A 20,648-nucleotide genomic window follows, 5' to 3' on the forward strand; every position below is an offset into this window, starting at 1 on the left:
TTTTAGAATCAAACATTAAGAAACGATATTAAAATTAAAGCTGTTCTTGCTTATTATGAATTTCAGAATCAAGCATTAACCAACTCAAAAGAATCTATAAAAGTTGCTATTTAAACTTTCGTTTTTCTGAGATAAGAAATTGTACAATATAATTATAACATTTAGAACTCGCTTACCTTTAAAAATTATTGAAGAAACTTCGAAGAATTGAGCATATTAAATTTTGTAACACAACAAAAAAAGCACTTTGGCTGTCATCTGGAATAGAATAATGTAATTATTAGTATTATAATGTATAAATTTCTTGATGAATTAAATGTAATTTGAATTTGAAATTGATGAACACGTGGCATACCCTTTGCACATTGAGAGAGCTTGCAGGGTATGTGTCGAGTAATACGCTGGCTGCGCAGTTTGCTTTTGGGGTCCGAATGCAAAAAGCAAATGAAATCGAATAATTAAATATTGGCATAGTCACACCTTGTTGACAATTATTGACAGGCTGATTGGCAAACAGCAAACAAATGAATACGTCGCCATTTGAGGTGACGACTAAACACAGAGCGAGACGGAGAGTGAGGCAGAGAGGGGGAAGGGGTTAGTGGTTAGGGGATAGAGGGGAGAGGCTGCTGTGGTGGGTGTGGCCCACAAAAGGCAACTAAAGTATGTGTTAGCTACTGTGCAAAGACACAACACGCAAGGGTCGCAGCAGCAGCAGCAGCAGCAAATGCAATCTGCGATCGAAATGCAAAACAAAACAAAAAAAAAACAAGCAAGAAGGCTACAGTTGAATGTACTCTACTGAGAAATACCCGGCACCCATTTTGAATAATATGTAGTAAAAAAGTTCGTTCTTCAAAATATACTAAATTTATATACTACAAAAATACTGAAAATATACCGAAGGCTTTATTTGGTATATTAATAGAACACTGTATTCAAAATATACCATATAGGTAAAATATACCAAATAAATCCAAGTAAACGCTAAACAATCCGATATTGTTCTTAAAATATACCAAAATAATATACCACAAACATACTAAAAATATACCAAAAATAATATTTGGTAAATATACTAAATTTATATACCACAAAAATACTGAAAATATACCGAAGGCTTTATTTGGTATATTAATAGAACACTGTATTCAAAATATACCATATAGGTAACATATACCAAATAAACCCGAGTAAACGCAAAACAATCCGGTATTGTTCTTAAAATATACCAAATTAATATACCGCAATCATACTAAAAATATACCAAAAATAATATTTGGTATATCGAATAAATATTTCATATACAGAAATATACCAAATAAACCCACTACCAATTTCGAGTTAAAGCAAAAACAGTGCGGTACTAATTTTAAAGTATGTAAAATCAGAAAATTACTAAAAATATACCAAAGGTTATATTTGGTATATCGATGAAGTACTACATTAGAAATATACCATAGAGTAAAATATATATACCAAAGACTATATTTGGCATTTCAAAAATATACCAAAATATACCATAGACCGCAAAATATACCAAATTTGTGAGCCAAAGCAACTAAATTCAGAGAAACTTGGTCTGTGGGCAAATATAACAAGTTCTGTCCAAAAATAATGATAGCTCTATCTCTTATAGTCTCTGATATCTAGGAGTTCATGCAGACGGACAGACAAAAAGATACACGGATATATATAGTATAGTATATTGTACATATGCTGATCAAGATTATACAGCTGTGAACGTAAAAATAGCAGTGCGGCAGAAAAAAAACTAAGTATCGAATTTTTTGCATAATCCTTTTTGTTAGTTGATCCCTGCACATTATGTTTGTAAAATGGAATAGTGAGATTTTTCAATTTTAAATGCTAGTACTGCTATTTCAAAGTTTACAGCTGCATATACTTTTTAGGATGGTAGATGACTCCTTTTCTTATTGTTACATATGATACTTTCCTGCGGGCACAGAGTTATAATACCCTTTTATCTTATAGATGGCGGGTATAAAAATACAGATAGATGCAGCATAGAGAAAGGGAGAGATAAAGAGAGAGAGAGAGAGGAGAAGAATTGAGCCAAGTATGGCTGCAAGTGGCGCTTGTGGCGTTGGCGTCTGTCGTGTTGACAGTTCGAGATGGCATCTTATATTGACTATATATGGCCGATAAATCGCATCGCATCGCATCGTATCGCAGGGAGACACAATTGTCATTTGCATTGATATCAAAAGCAAAGCACAGCGAATCGCATTGAATGGCATCGAATGGAATGGAATTGGCCAAACCTTAGAGCGCCCACATTTGGTGCTATTGACTGACTGACAATAACAACAACAGCAACAACAAGCGCAGCACGAATCGCTTAGATGATATCTAACAGCTCTCAACTCTCTATCGACTACTCTACAGACTATTTACAACTACTGATAGCTGAATTCTCATGTGCTCGACCGCGAGATACCTGGTAAATTAAAGAATTTGCTAGCAACAATTTCATTGTTCAGAATACAGCATACTAACTAATACAGAAAATACTAAATTCAGTACTTAAGGCATATTAATTAATACTAAAAACACCTAACTGCATATTTTTGTTTATTCAGAACTAGCTATTAATTTGAAACTCCCTAATTGATAATAATACTGAATATGCTACGTACGGTACTTCATTTTTTAATACTGCAAGTAATAAATACTACTGAATATACTATTATTTAGTATTTTTTATAGTACCTAAACTTCAAAGTGCTGTAGTTTATCTTTAATTCATATAAATACAGAAAATACTAATATTTGGATTGATACAATTATAGTGAAAGTAACCAATAATACTAGATTTAGTATTTTTATACTAAATAATACTTAAAGTAACTTTAATCTTTAAATCATACTAATATTGAAAATACTTATATTTTAATGGACACTAACTAATACTGAAATTAATAAATAATACTTAATTTAGTATTTTTATACTAACTACGTTACTTTAAGTATTAGTTAGATTGTAAATAATTTTATTTTAAGTGATAACTAATATTGAAAATAATAAATAATACTGTACATACTATTATTAAGTATTTTTGTAATATTAACTAATACTTAAAGTAGTGTAGTTAATCTTCATTCTAATACCGAAATACTAATATTTTTATTGATAATAACCAATACTGAAAGTAATTAATAATACTGAATATATTATTATTTAGTATGTTCGAATACTCCTCCCTAGCTATTCTGAATATAGCTATTAATTTGAAACTCCTTAATTGATATTAACTAATACTGAATATATAATCATTTAGTATATTTTATACTAACTAATTCTTAAAACAATGTATTCAATCATTAATTTATACTAAAACTGAAAATACTAATATTTTAATTGATACTAATTAATACTGAAAGTAATAAGCAATACTCAATATATACTACTATTAAGTATTTTTTATACTAATCTTAATTTTAGTATATTGAGTATTATATAATATATTACTTCAGTATTACTTTACACTTCCAGTATTAGTTAGTATCAATAAAAAAATATTTGTATTTTCGTTATTACTATGAATTAAAGTTAAACTACAGTACTTCAAGTGTGTGTTGGTATAAAAAATACTAAATAACAGTATGTTCAGTATTATTTAGTTTTACAAGCAATAAATTATTATTTCAATAAAATTATTTCTATGTACATTTTATATAAATTTGATTTTTGCACTGTTTCTTATCTGTCTGTCAAATTGTACTATTTTTATTCTTCCACCTCCAAATTTTCCCATACACTTATCATGCCTTGTCAGCCCATGGAATAGGTCGGGTATAGCAACTATAGCATTGGCTCACTTGATTTACGAGACACATCCAATCCTACATGTGTATAAACATACTCGCATTCTCATTCGCACTCGCACTCAGCGGTTGCAACAGTTATAAAAACAGCACAACGAAAAAAAAAGAAGAAAAAACTTGCTCACGACATTTAACCGACACTCATAATCATCAATTATCTCAGCTGTCGACTCGGGCGATTGAAATTGAACATGAGATTGAAATTGAAAATGAAAATGAGAATGAGATTCAGATTGAAAATGCTATTGCAATTGCAATTGCAAATTCGAATCCGATTCTGATTCTAAATCCATCGCAATTTCATTTGGAATTGGAAGTGCGGCAATTATGCAAAGCATTTTTCATAACTCATTTTATTGATCTCAAGTTACGACTACTAAGGATTAATTCCCCCTCTTCCACCTTCCACCAATCTGTTTTATTGATTCTCATACCAAATCATTCGCTGTTTTGACTGCAACTGTCAGTCAATTGATTGCTTGATTAGTTGAATGCATGATCAAGCGATTGTTCTTGGATTGGCTAACATTGTTGCAATATTTGAATAAAAGATACATATTAAGAGATTATTTTATTAACTGATGAGAACATTTTGTTCTTTACTTTTGCAAGATTGAAATAAAATGTTCAATATATAATACATTGATTATAATAAATATAATAGAAACATGATCAATATCATTTATTGAAACATAAGATGATATAATAATAATATGTTAACAAATATATAGTATAATAAATAAAAACAATAAAATATAATATACATTTTTATTCTTATCTTCTAATAAGATTTTTGGTCTTCAAATTATAATATTTTTTCTTCTCATTTATAAAAAATTGGGTCGCTTTTTATATGTTCTTCAAGCTCAAGACCTTTACATTCATTGCTTTACTAATAGATTTAATATTTATTTTAATTATAGCCAACCTTTTTAAATAAATAAATGAAATGTTCTTGAAATCAAGATGTGTTTTCTAACATTAAAATTTTCGTGTTCTTGACGCACTTTTAAAAATGAAATTCATAGTTCTAAATCTTGATTTTAACATTTTTTTTTCTGACTACTTAATTGTAAATTTGTTTTTATGTTAAAAACAAAACTTAAAGAAAAATACTTTAGTTAATTGATTTCATTTTAATGACTGAATATTTGACCAACTTTTGAGACCAAAAATTCATAGTTCTAATATCAAAATCTTGATTTCAGAAGTTTTTTTTTGACTACTTAATTGTAAATTGTTTTTTTGTTAAAAAACTTCAGAAAAAATACTGAAGCAAATTAATTTATTTTTAATGACTGAATATTTGACCAACTAATTGAAATGCCAATCGATTATTCCGGCACCCAGTCAACATTGATCACTCAGTATGCAACATTTGGCATTCAACATTGAATTGAAATTGAATTTCGTTGCAAATTCGCTTCCTTCATCTGTTGTTGTTGTTGTTATTGTTTGCTTGATTGCAAATGCAAATGCGGCAATGGGTCAAATCACGTTGACACTCGACTGTCGTTGGCTAATTGCTGCAACAAGCAACGACAACAACAACAACAATGACAGCAACAACACTTCACTCCACATGAACATCATTGTGATCTCGAAGTGAACCCGAGGGATCGCCTAAAAGTTACTTGAGATCAGCTTGATCAGCTGACAACACCCATTTAATACCCTATAAAACATATGGATAAGAATGCAAGCTGGAGAGAACCTTAACTTTTGTGTGATCTTTTAGTTCACAATCATTTTTTCTATGATATATAAAATTCAGATTAGAAACTAAATGAAAATCTAAAAAATTAAATAAACATATATGTTATTAAGTCTTTTTCTATTTATTTTTAATCATATATTTTAATAAGGAGTTCTATTACAATAAAAATAAACAAATAATAATGTAAGCATATTATAAAATGGTTTCGATCTGCAAGTCTTGCATTAAGCTAAGCTTAAATATCAATTTCAGTTTATACTTTCCACAAATAAATGCAGCATGAAAAATGTTGCGAACTGTGAAAAGATTCCACAAAAGAATTCACAAAAAAAGGAAACAGATTTAAATAGGCAGAAACTTTAAATGTTGAATTCAACTTTAGTTAACTTAATGCTTTTAAGAAATTCTAAATCTTTATTACTAGATATGATATATTATTACTGGATATCATATGATTGAAGAATTTAGAAATTTAAGATTGAAGAAATTTAGGTAATGACTTTAGTACTTTATATTTTAGTACTTTTTTTAATATTATAGTATATTTTAGTACTTTAATTTAATATGGTATATACTAATATGGTATATTTTAATGATAATACCGCAATATTCAGCATTTATATGATGTTGATCACATGGAACTTGTGGCTCTGTGCTAATAAAAATTCTGCAACTTATTAGTTAAAAAGAATTTAGATATTCTTTAGAGTAATAAAAGTTACATTGAGATGAAGCATTATTGAAAGTATCAAATATAAATTGGAAAAGTGTTTATAGTATAAAAATATGCTAAAACCAAGATATATTTATAACTTTTTATTCACTAAAAAAAAACAATACATTATATGATTGATTTGCAGCTTATTGGTGATAAGCTAAAGGCATAATGCTATATATAAATCAATTATCTATGCCATAGTGTGTAATATATTTAGAAAAAAAACCCAAACAAACTGAACATTATTATTATTATTATCTTTTTGTTTTATGATTGATGCCATCGACTTGAAATTGAACTTGCAACTTCAATTGAATGAAATTGACAATTGTACAAACGGCAAATGGAAAACAGAAAACAGAAAACACACCCCGCCATCAATCTAACTGTAAAGCAAGAATGGAGAATGTTTTTTTTGTTTTAGTTTTTTTTGTTGTTGTGTTTTGGCTTGTCTTTCAATTTGCTTTGCTCCAGTTTCAACCGCAAAAGCGATTTGCTTTCAACCAATTTGTTGACCACGCGCAAAACAAGAAAAACTCTACAAAATTCGACAAATCAAAATAATAATAAACAAAAGAGTGCTCTCAACACACACACGCACACACACAAATAACGACGAGCAGTTACCCTGGAGAGTGAATGAAAAGACAACAAGTAAGAAAGCTACAATCGAGTGTGCTCGACTGTGAGATACCCGCAGTAACGCACTTTTAATAAAACCATAATCTACAAATATACCGAAAATATACCGCAAAAAAACTAAAGTATACCAAAGGATGTGTTTCGTATATTGATATGTGACAAAAATACTAAAATATACTGCAGGCTATATTTGGTATATCGATAAGTATTATATCAAAATATTCCATAAATCCATTTTCAATATATGTATATAATATTTTCAATGTTCTACAAATATACCAAAAACTATATCGCAAAAATACTCGAATATACCAAACGGTATATTAGCTATATTGATATTGTACTACTTTCAAAATAAACCATAAGCATATTATCAATAAAACCATAATCTAAAAAATATACCGAAAAAATACCGCAAAAAGATTAAAATATACCAAAGGTAATATTTGTTATATCGATATTGTGCTTTATTCCAAATATACCATAAACCCATTTTCAGTATAACCATATACCACAAATATACCAAAAATACTGAAATCATAACAAAGAATACATTTCGTATATTTATATTGTTCTACTTTCGAAATATACCCTAAGCACATTTTTAATAAAACTTTATTCAAAAAATAATACCAAAAATATACCGCAATAATTCTGGAATATACCAAAAGCTGCATTTGGTATATTAATATTGTACAACATTCATAAATCCATTTTCCATTAAACCATATTCTAAAACAATATACCAAAAATATCGCAAAAATACTAAATTATTTAAGAGTCTATATGTGATATATCGATATGGTATTACACTCAAAATATACTATAGATTGCATATATTATATGTAGAGTCCAGACATTCAGCCAAAGCAACTAAGACCCGATTGCAGATGGAGTTCTTTTGTCATATAAAAGTAATTCTTAAGGAGGATATGGATACATTATAAGATCTCTGTCTGTCACAGACATTTCGTGCAGCCAATACAAGTTGTTCACACCCCAAAGTGACTCGAATGCAGGGTATGACCGAAAAAAGCAAAGCGAAAAATTTGATCATTTTTTTTTATGAATTTTACGCCAATTTGGCGAGAACATGTTGACCAGGCCAAGACAGGCTGCGTCGAACTGGACATGACCAAAAAAACCGGCTGCAAAGACAAATTTGGAGCTAATTATAAATGCAAGGCAGGCGGCGGGCAGCGCCGAAAAAGTCACTTTGGCCAGGTCTCAATCAATTTGTGGGCGGACTACTGCCAACAACCAACAACCAACAAAAAATTTCAACGAAGCAGTCAATGAATGGAATCTAAAGACCGGATGGTTGGCTCTGTTCATGAATGAATTGAATTGAATATGAGAAAAGACAGCTTCAGCTTCAGCCTCTGCTTCAGCTTCGTTCGTTGGTGTTCCGCTTGTGGGCGAGAAACTTCACAGAATCTCGCAATATTTCGTTGCTGTTGTTGTTGTTGTGTTTTGTGGTGGCTTTTGGCAATTTGGCGATTTGCAAAGTGTGAAACTAATTTGTCAGCATGACAATAACAGCCAAAAGCCATAAACATCATAATAATATTCAATAAACATCAACAAAATGCGACAATTAGTTGCCACCGATTTTGGCCAGCAGCAAATGCAAAACAATAAACGTACCACGCGGCGTATACGTAATGTGACAAGGGCAGCTGCTTCTTGGCTGCACTTTAACACATAGCTTTAACTTTACTTGTTTAATTGAAAATTTGTAAAAGAAAACTTCGGTACAAAAAAAAAAAAAAATGCGAAAATTCTTTAAGCAGACAATTGAAAAAAAGAAGAAGTACATATTAGAAATATTACGTAAGTGGTAATGAAAATTTAAACGCATCGTTATCCAAGTGAAAAGATATGAGTAATGCAATTAATATAAAACAAATCATATAAATATCCAAATTAATTGATAACTTCTCAAAAATATATTGTATATGAAATAAGTTGTAAGATTTTTCGATTGCTAAAGAAGAAAGAATAACTAAAGCCCCCTAAAGATTATATGAAGTCATTGAATAATAATGATAAGAATAACAACTCAAGTAAACAAACAAAAAAGTTTATGATACCCATTTTGAATAAGAGCAAAATATTGTGGTATAGATTTAAAAATGTATCAAATTAATATACCACAAAATACTAAAAATATACTGAATGTCATCTTTTGTTTATTGATATATTACTGTATTCGAAATATAAATTATATTAAATTAATATACATACATCAGCAGCCAAAGGAACTAAGACTTAGTTAAAATTTGAAACAAGCTTGATAAGCGTGGAAACATAACAAAAAAAAATCTATCTCCATCTTTTATAGTCTCTGAAATCGAAGTTTCTAGGACGCTGATCAAGAACATAACATATATACTTTAAAAGATCTGAGATACGTTCTTTCGAAGATAATGCTAACAAATGAATAAAAGAGATTATACAAATCAAATTCTGAAAAAAAAACAATGAAAATTCTTAATTTGATTGCAGTTAAATCAAGAAACAAATTGCAGTTGGCTGCAACAGAAATTTAGATGAAAACTGGAAGCACTTTAGCGTCAGCAGCTTGTAGCCATAGATCAAATGGATCGATTGCTCGCTTAATCCGGCTCGATGATGATGGAGAGAAGAGAAGAGGGGGCGGAGATGGAAATGCTGTTGGTACATTTCATAATTATAATAATTGTCTATTTGCTGTGTGTTGTTGCAACAATTTAATTGAATTATAAACGTTCGAGGCTAATAAAATCGATGATGTAAATTGCGCTCGCTTGCATTTAACACCTTCGTCAATGGAATTTCATCTATTTTTATTTATGATCCATACATGTTGAACAAAACATGTTGCCCACTCCACTCTACCTCCCGCCTCCAGCCTCCACCCCCGCACAGTTCCCCAACTCAGGCAGCCGGGTTGCCGTTAATCGCATGCAAATTGTATGCAATCGCAAGCGCTAAAACAAAACCAAATCAAATCGTATCGCATGCGACAGAGACAGCGATAGAGACAGAGACAGAGACAGATTTACAGCGATATGCGAGGTTAGTTTGATGTACTTATCATCAAATACATATATTTTTTAGAATATGCTCTCTATAAAGATTCCCCCACTTGGATTAAATTTCTGTCTAAATATATTTATAAAAAGTCTTTTTTTGTGGATGTTAAATAGGAAAAGAAGCTCTACAAGCAATGAAACAAGTAAAAAAGCTGCAGTCGAGTGTGCTCGACTGTGAGATACCCGTTCCCCATATTTTGAATAGAAGCAAAACAGTGCGGTATTTTCTTAAAATATACCAAATAATATACTGCAAAAAATACTAAAATATACCAAAGCCTATTCTTGGTATATCTATGCCATTCGAAATATACTATAGAGTCAAAATATACCAAACAAAATACCGCCAATATGCTACAAAAAAAAATATACCGAAGGCCATATTTAGTATATCGATGGAATACTACATACGAAATATAACAGAGGCAAAAATATCCAGCAAAAATACTGAAAATATATCGAAGACCATATTCGGTATAATAAAATAATATAATGAAAATTAACTTCCACCTAACCCAATTGCGGTTCAAATGTAAAATACTATATGTCCACTTTTCATTCAAATTCACTACTAAATTCTTACATTAAATTTAAAATTTCGTAACTAAAAAGCAAAGCTTTTAATCATCAATCATTGGGAATATCAGTAAATGAAACGTCATCTTTAGTGATCGATTTGATAACGCAAGTGCAGCCTTATATCGATAGCAATTTTAAGCAGTTTAAGACACCAAAAAGCATGTAAATTGTATTTTCAAATAAATAAAATAAAGAATTGGAAAATAAGTAAATGAAGTAAATGAAATTTAGTGATCAATTTCAAAACAAATTACAGCCTTAAATCGATAACCATTTAAAGCAGCTTAAGTTTGGTAAAAGCTTTAAAACGTTACCTGTATTTAATAGAATTAAAGTTGCACTTTCAATGAAATAATGAATCAAGCTGAATGTGAACTATCAAAATATAAGCTGTGCCATATCTCAAATGAAATTTTGATATTTATCGATAGTAAAGCAAGCGATAGTAAGCGATGACATTATTAATATGATTAAGCGATAGTAAGCGATGGCATTATTGAAATGTTTGATCGTTGATCAATGACTAAAATAAACTATAAACGTCCCTCGATAGAGGGAGGAATAGTTCAAGACTGGAAGAGAGCACATGAGAGCTGCTTTGATATCGTAAGTTTGCATATCGTAGTATCGCATGATATCGAATGTATCGTGGCGTGTCGTGTCATATTGTTGTTGTTCTCGTTTTTGTTGTTGTTGTTGTCTTAGTCTGGTCTCGTTGTCTCTGTAACAGCAACAGCAACTGCATCAGTATTTGTAGTTGTATCTGTATCTGTATCTGCAACTCTGACTCTGTCTCGTTGCCTATCTCGTTGTCCGTCCATCTGTCTGTCTGTCTGTCCGTCTGTCTTGCTCTGTAGTGGCTCTGGTTAAAACGCCTCGAAATGCCGCCGGGCTGTGTAATTGTAACGCAACAATCAAAATCAATTGCTATGTAAATAAAATTGCAAATTAAATTACAAATTGATTACCTCACTGAGTCATTAATTAAATCGACAAATTCAAGCAATGACAACAACAACAACAACAACAACAGCTGCAAAGACAGCTTACTGAGGGGAACTGAACTGTTAACATTGATAGATGAATTCAAAATATTTTGCTGATCTCACTAAGTAGTTCGATTAACTAAAAAGTAAAGCAAGTCTAATGCTGATCAATTTTTAATTCGATAAAAGTTTCCTTAAAGGAATCATCATCGTTTTTTCACCTTTCTTCATATTATTTCTTTGTTTTCTCTAATTTTTAAAGAAATCATCTTTTTTCTTTTCTTTTCTTTTCTTTTCTTTTTTTTTCCTTCTGATTTTCAGTTTCACTTCCATTTCCACAATTTTTAAAAATTTTCTGGAAGGAATCATCTCTTTCTTATCTAATCTTTCTCCTTCAGATTTTCTTTTCACTTTGTTTCAAACAATTTTTAAAGGTTCCTGATTCCTATCTTTTTCTTAGGTTTCTTTATTTTTCTTCTTTCGATATTCAGTTTCACTTGGTTTTTCACCATTTTTTAAAATGATTTTTTATTATTTCTTAGTAAGTAATTTTTATTTCTTCTCTGCTCATATTTATTTTTATTTTTTATATTATTATTTTTAACTTTTCCAATTTTATACAAATTCTTGACTACAATACTATTCTTCCTTGTCTTGTTACATTTCTTGAACTTATTTCTTTCTAATATAATATTTTCATCACTTTTTAAACAAATAATTCATTATTCTTCATGCATAATGCTGTCTTTAATCATTTCTCATCGCTTTGATAAGACAAATATTGAATTCCTTAATAATATTCAACTATTAACTTTTGTCTTTACAAATTTCTTAGCTCGCTTCTTATCATATAAATTCAATTTATTGCATTTTCCATTTTGAACATTAGTTTAGTTCTTAGTCAGTTATTGTCTTTAGCTATTCTACAACTCCTTTCTAAGAATTTACGAAGTTAGATCTATAAAATCATAAATCGAATATCAAAGTATTAACTTTAGTTTAGTTCTTAGTTATTCTCTTTAGATTTTTAACTACATTCTCATTTAAACATCTTTCTAAGAATTTACGTAATCTTATTCATAAAATCATAAATCAAATATCAAAGTATTAACATTACTTAAGATCTTAGTCAGTTATACTCTTCAGCTTTTCTACAACTCATTTAAATATATTTCTAAGATTGAAGTGGTAGTTTAATATTCATAAATCGAATATTAATACTTTCATATTATTATGTTGATTTGTGAAACATTTTCAACACGTTTTTACTTAACAAATTCTAGCAATCAGTTCTTCAGCTCTTTCTGAGCGTCCCAAGATCGAATTGCCATTAACTATCGAGAATTCATGCTGTCAATGAGTAAGTCGATCCATCGATCAGAGTTGATCAAGTCGATCGATCGCTAATGGAGCAGCAAAGCCAAAGTGGCACAGTGGGTAAAATGCAATCAAAGCAACAAAGTCGTTTAACAAATGCTCCAATTAGCACAAAATGTGGGCGACGAGAGGAAGTAGAAAAGAGAGAGGAAGAGAGAGAGAGAGAGAGAGAGAGAGAGAGAGGGAGGGAGGAAACTGCGACGCGTGCCAAAAGACTTAATGAGCGGCGAGAGGAAGGCAAAACAACAAATAACAGAAAGAGATAGAGATAGATAGAGAGAGAGAGAGAGAGAGAAGTTGAGAGCTCGTGTTTCGGTTCTAGGTGGAGTTGCATATTGTGGAGAACTTTGGGCGCAGCAAGCCAAAACAACTTGGCTACAGAAATCACAATAACATTTTTCGGGCGGGGCTCCGTTGAAATAACTAACAGCAAATGCACGACTAGCAAATACCCTAGACTAGGCAAAAAAAAAACAGAACTAACCAGATTCATTAAAAAGAGAACATACCGAAAAATACCAAAATATACCGAAACCATCGCGGTGTTTTAAAAATTTACTAAACGAAACATACCGAAACAATATTAAAATATACTGAAAGCTATAATTTGTATATCAATGTACTTTTACGCTCAAAATACACCAATTTTTAAAACAAAACAGTAGCAAAAATATACCAAAAAAATATACCAAACTAAGTTATAATTGTTTATCGATATACAAACAAAGCAGAGCGGTATTGTTCTAAATATATACAAAACTGGCATACCGAAAAAAATACTAAAATATGCCGAAAGTTATAATTGGTATGTTTATATACTAAAAGTTGCAAAATACACCACTTTTTGAAACCAAACTGAAGAACAAACTATAAGCAACATTCAATACCAACAAAAAATAATCGTTAACTTTTAATTGAGCAAATATTTACACATAACATATTTGAAAAACACTTTCGTTGAAATGATTATCGCAATAATTGAAAAAAATACTAACGCATACCGAAATATATAATTGGAATGTCGATACCTTCAAAATATACCAATTTTGGAATATCTGTAGCAACAATTAATAATCACACAAAAAATAACAACTTGTTAAGCTTCAGTCAAAATGTTCTACTGAAATTTGCAGTATTTCTCTGTTATTTATCGAAATTAGATATAATCATATAATCAATGCGTTTGGCAACTTTTGATGCTATCCAATTACCACCTAAAGGGGTGTTAATTATCAAAAAGAAGGAAAAATATATCTCATTTGTAGATCATAGATTGCCAAAAAGATAGCAACAAATTCAATACAAATGTTTACCAAATATTTGCACAACTAATTTATAGAATAATTACCAAGAAAGAAGTGTAAAATAAAAAAAAAAAACTCTTCAAGGGAATTTTGGAATAATCGTAAGTAGCATGAAGTTGTTGCAAATTGTGAATTACTTTTAATCAGGTTCGAGGTAAATTGAAAGTTACTTTTAATAAAGTTTAGTCAAATTATAGATGACTTTGAAATTATGCCATACAGCAATATTTGACGAATATAAAATAATTATCAAATAAATTATTTATTTATATCTAAAGAATAACATTATCCAACAAGAAAAGTTTAAAGTAATAGTAATTTCGAAACTTTAATTTGAGAAAATAATCGCGAGTTGTATAAAGTTGGTTAAACTTAATTTTAAATTCAAATTTACACTTTTATTATCATCAAAAGTTAAGTTCATTTGGGAGCTAACAAAAATTGAAAAACAATATATTAATAATAGAATAGAATAGAATTAATAAAACTATTGAATTCCTGAGTTGGATATGCATTTGGCAACCCTACTAGCGTTCATCTGGTCACACTGTCAATAAGTATCGATAGTTCGCTACTATTGAATTCCTGAGTTACTTTCTAAAATTTACACTGAAAAAAAGACCAAGTTGTAAATTCAATAATTTTACTTCTCTGTTCTGTTGGATATGCATTTGGCAACCCTACTAGCGTTCGTCTGGTCACACTGTCAATAAGTATCGATAGTTCGCTACTATTGAATTCCTGAGTTACTTTCTAAATTTACACAGAAAAAAAGACCAAGTTGTAAATTCAAGAATTTTACTTCTCTGTTATGTTGGATATGCATTTGGCAACCCTATTAGCGTTCATCTGGTCACACTGTCAATAAATATCGATAGTTCGCTACAATCGTTTATGAAGTACAAGTCTCTCTTTTAAGTTCTCTATATAAGTTTAATACACAACAATAAAAACTTTATTATAATCCAATCACTTCATGTTTTATACATAGAAAAATTGAAAAATGAAGTAACAATTCCATACTGCAGTTGACTCAGCACCTAACTACCCCATTCACACACCTGTCTAGGGTATCTTTGAAGCAGTTAAATGTGTGCACACAATAGTCAGAAGCAGAGGCAGAGAATAGTTGGAGCCAAGATCAGTTGACTGTTTGTTGTTGGCACGACATTTGGCTAAGTTATGGCCTGACTCCAAGCCTGTGCTTCAGAGCTAGGTCACACAGCAGAGGGGGAAGGGGGAGGTAGGTAAGCAGAGGGAAGAGGGGAAGGTAAGCAGGGAAAATCGTCGCTTTTATGTTAGCTGTGTGTGTGTATGTGTCGCTTGACCAAACGAGGACAGTTTGTTCAATCTGTTTTGCGTTGACTGCAATTTGGACAAACTGCTCCCCGCGCCCCTCTCTCCTCTCTCCCACTCCACTTCCCCTTCTACTTCCCTCACTCTTCAGACCTCTTCTCACTGTGTGTTTTCTTAGCTTGAACTCCCTCGCCAATTGTTTAGCTTTTTAGCCGTGCCCAAGCCTGGCGCTGTGTCAATCACCAACAGCTGAGGGAAGTGCGGAAGTGGGGAGAGGGGAGAGGGGTAAGCGGAGCTTGCTGTCGGCCAGTTATGGGGCGTGCCCGACCCCAAATGCCAAAGCCGAGTTTGTTGTACGTTCGTTCGTTTGTTTGTTATACCCGTTACTTATAGGGTAAAAAGGTATTATAGCCTAAAGAAAATGAATGTAAAAGACAGAAGGAAGCATCTCGGATGTATATATATTCTTGATCAGCATCAATAGTCGACACTATGTATATAGACATGTCCTTCCGTCTGTCTGTCCGTCCGTCCGTATAAACACCTAGATCTCAGAGACTGTAAAAAATAGAGCTATCATTCTTTTTCGACAGCATTTGTTAAGTTTACACGCATAACAAATTTGTTTTAATTTCTTGCCACGCCCACTAACGCCCCGCAATGCGATAAAAATCGAATAACAAATGTAATTTGAAAGCTACAGACAATTTGAACTATAGCATCTTTCATTCCTGAATTTGGTTGCAATCAGATAAAAATTGTAGAAGGTATTTAAGAAACAATTCAATATCCAAATACTATGGAGAACGCCTACATACTATAGGTCTTAGTTGCTTTAGCTAACAATCTGGTATATTTTAGTACTCTATGGTATATTTTGAATGCAGTAGCGTATCAATATACCAAACATAGTCTTTGGCAGATTTGTTTCTTTATGCTATATTTCGAATGTAGCACTGTATCAATATACCAAATATAGCCTTCAGTATATTTCAGTATACTATGGTATATTTTGAATATGGTACTACTTTATAAACATACCAAATATAGCCTTTGGTATATTTTTGTAATTTTCAGTATATTTATTTGATATATTTTAAGAATAATAGGATTATTTTGCTTTTACTCAAAATATATAACAAATATAGTCTTTCGGTATTTTTTGTTTTATCTGCGGTATATTAATTTAGTATATTTTGAACCGAATGTGCGGTATATTTCGGTATAAAATAATCTAAATTAATATTCGATTTTAAATATACCAAATGAATAAAATATACCGAAATATGCCATAGGCTATATTTAGTGTTTTTATATAGTACTACATTTATAATACATTTTTAATATAAAGACTAAAAAATCTACCAGATTGTTTTGCTTTCTTTCAAAATGCGTTGTGCGGTATCTCAGAGTCGAGCATACTCGCTTCTAGTTTTCTTACTTGTTTGTTTGTTGTTATTGTTGTTGTTGTTGTTATTCTCTTTCATTAGTCGTGATTAGTTTTGAAAAGCCAAAGCAAGCAACACAGCCAACGAATGGCAAAAATCGCTGCCAATTTTAAAATGTTGTTGTTATTGTTGTTGTTTGGCTGCCACACGTCGCGAAGAACAACAACAACAACAACGACAACAACAACAACAGAGAACAAGAAACGCGGCAAACACAAATCAAGCGCCACTTGCGACTCTTGACAAATTGTGAGCAGCGTTTGCAATTGAAACAATTTAATCCAAACAGCAGCAGCAACAACAATAACAACAACAACAACAACAATCAGAGCAGCAACAACTCCAAAATATATACAACGCACAGTGGTGAGAAAGCAACAAAGAATGAAAATCAATAAAAATCATATTTATTTTAGTTTTGCATTTGTATTTTATTTAACTAAATTCGAATTTAAAACTGTGTACAAAAATAAGAATTACCAATGAGAATGAAGACAACAGATACAAATTAAGTATTATTTCAAAATGTTTAAAAATATATACTTAACAAAGGCAAAAAGTTTAAGATTTTCTGCAAATTAAAATCAATATTTTAAAAAGTTTTAAAGTTTTTATGAAATTTTGATAGAGACTGATAGAAACTGAACTTTTTGCTATTGATTCAAATTACGCATACGCAATGTGCACACAAGAGTCTTATTAATTTGATGTTTAAACTCGACAATATTGCATTTTATAATTGAAATCTCCAAAATTTATCAAGTACCAAGTATTTGCCAGCAAAAAAAGAATATATATGATATTTTCTCAATATATTTGAAAAGTACTAATTAATAATTGTGATTAATCGAGCTGGTGATGAATAAAAAATATGAATAAAAGACAAGTGAATAAACTAAAGGGAATTGGAATTAGAATTAGAACCGAAAAATAAAACTAGTTCACACAAAATTGCAGTTGGTAAAAGAAAATGGTACAAAAAGTGTGATTAATCGAGCTTCTGATTCATTCATGACTAATAGAAAAATGAATGAAATGAGTATACCTCAACAATAAACACGAAACAGGGAATTTTACAACATTGCCAATTGGAACTGAAAAAAGAACTAGTTCACACATAACAACAACAGATGGTAAAAGAAAATGCGACAAATTTGTAATTAATCGAGCAAAGTGACTGAAAGAAAAGTGAAACCTAAAAAAGAATCGAGAAATAAAGAATTTAAATGCGTTACGAACTGGAAACAACAAAATAAAAAGAACTAGTTCACACAAAATCACACAAAACTGCAGATGGTTGAAGAGAATGATAAACATTTGTAATAAATCGAACTAGGAATGAATAAAGTGAGTAAAAGAGAAAAAAGAATGAAGTGAATGGAAGTGAGTATGGCTAAGAAAACATAGATGAACCGAATAAATAGAACTAGTTCATTCAAAACTGCAGATGACAAAAGCAAATGTGAAAATGAAAAATGACTAAATGAAAAGTGAGTGGAAGTTAGTAAAGCTAATAAAAAGAAGAATACGAAATAGAGAATTTTAAACATTTCGAATTGGAACCGAAAAATATAACTAGTTCACATAAACAAGACTGCAGATGATAAAATAAAATGCTAAAAATGTATGATTAATCGAGTTGGTGATGAATGAAAAATGTGACTTAATGAAAAACGAATGAAAACCTTCCAGAAAGACCACGAAATAGACAATTTTAAACTTTCGAATTGGAACTGAAATATTGAACTAGTTCACATAAACACTCAAGACTGCAGATGGCAAAAGAAAATGCAACAAATTTGTGATTAATCGAGCAAAGTGACTAAAAGAAAAGTGAATGAAGTGAGTAAAGTGTTTATCCAGATCGAATGCTTAGGCATTTAAGTGCACTGAGGCAAAGAACTGGTTCATTGGCGATAACACACAACGTTCACAACGATCGAAGTGAGCACTTAAATGGGACATTAAAATAGCAAAGGCAAAGCCAAAGTGATTAATAGTCATTTTACCGTTTCAAAGTGTGTGTTATCGAGTGCAGCAATAAGTGAATAAGTGAATAGTTTATGAATCAACGAGTGCTATTAATGCGCTCGAGGAAGCGATTAGCAGCAATCGAGTGAGTGAGTGAGTGAGCGGGTGTCGAAGTCTAAAGTTGTGTTTGTTATCGATAACAACAAATTGCAAAAATGCTGCATGCATAAACATGTCAACAAGTTGTATGCAAATGCCTCAGCGAGCAAACACATGTCAAGAAAATCAAAGAAGAGAAGAGTGAAGAGAAGAGAAGTTATCGCTCCTTGGTGGCTTGTAACACCGGGCGTATGATGAATGTGCATTTAATTGCGCCCTGCCATTGTCTCGGGTCAATGAGAAGAAAGGGTGACAGAGAGGGGAATGGATGGGTGAGGGGAAAGGGGGAAGGGGGAAGGCAAGTTGTAGGCGATCGCTAAATGTTTCCATTTATTCGCATTAAAGATTAAATTCTATAAACAAGTGCAAAAGGCATTGCGAACACGACAGCAAAATAGATAATAAATAAATAATAAATAAAGTAAACAACCCGAGCAACAACAACAACAACAACAACAAAAACAACAACAACAACTGCTCATTTGCATATCAACATTTCACATTCAATTCGTTTGAAAGCTTTTCTCACTTTAGTGTCAATTTTGTCTTTTTTCCCCATCTTTTTTCCATTTGTTTTGTAGTATATTTTTTTCTCTTCTTATTTTGTATTTTTTTACTGAAATTCAATGAGTCGCATTTCCAGCCACAAATCGCACTTACCCCAACGGATCCCGCAGCACAGCTAGAGATGACACCGTGAGCAGCCAAACACAACACTCACGACGCGTGACACGAAAGCGATATGAATCAGCACGAGTTTGAAATGATTGACGATTACGAGTAAGGCACGAAAGGAAAGTAAGAGTTGCGATAGACGTGATTAAAACTCGTGACACGAACGCGATATGAATCAGCACGAGTATGAAATGATTTAGTCACGATAGACGTGATTAAAACGTGTGACAAGATCACGAAATTTGACTATGAAACGATCGAGTCACGAAAGCACGAGCACAAAAGCGAAATATGGGTCACGTTAGACGCATGACACGTAATAAATGAGCACGAGTAAAGCACTAAAGCATAATAAGGGATACGATAGACACGATTAAAACGCGTGACACAAACACGAAACGATTATCGATGAACGATAACGATGAAACGATTAAGTCACAACACAACACACACGACGCGTGACACGAACGTGAAATGAATGAGTACAAATATAAAACGATTGAGTCACGACTTAGGCACGAAAGTAAAATAAAAGTGACGATGGACGCGATTTAACGATGAAACGATTAAAGCACGAAGAAAGCACGAAAGCGAGCTATGAATCACGAAAACGAACGTATGACTCACGACTTTGGCACGAACGAGACACGAAACGGCACGAAACGAAACTGCAAAGAAAAAATAAATAGAGAAAAATGTTCAATTAGAATCAAGTTGTACGTCAAAATATATATACATATGTATGTATATTTAAATTCAAGTGTTTTTGGCATTTAAAGCAGGCAAGAAATGTTGGACTATGAGATACTCTGCAATTTTGTTGTAAGTAAGCAATACATCGAAAAAAAAT

At 31.4% G+C, this 20,648-nt stretch overlaps 1 long non-coding RNA gene across 1 annotated transcript in view; it reads right to left on the minus strand.

The window, feature by feature from the left end:
* Window positions 1–20,648, minus strand: part of LOC117578310 (uncharacterized) — a 56,601-nt gene that overhangs the window by 15,625 nt on the left and 20,328 nt on the right. Inside the window, exons 3-4 of the long non-coding RNA XR_004573369.2 lie at window positions 19,784–20,466; window positions 177–258 (exon numbers count right to left, since the gene is read on the minus strand). This is a non-coding gene — a long non-coding RNA (uncharacterized LOC117578310). The remainder of the gene's footprint in view (window positions 1–176; window positions 259–19,783; window positions 20,467–20,648) is intronic.

The sequence above is a fragment of the Drosophila albomicans genome, chromosome X, assembly GCF_009650485.2.
Source record: "Drosophila albomicans strain 15112-1751.03 chromosome X, ASM965048v2, whole genome shotgun sequence".
Lineage (NCBI taxonomy): Eukaryota > Metazoa > Arthropoda > Insecta > Diptera > Drosophilidae > Drosophila > Drosophila albomicans.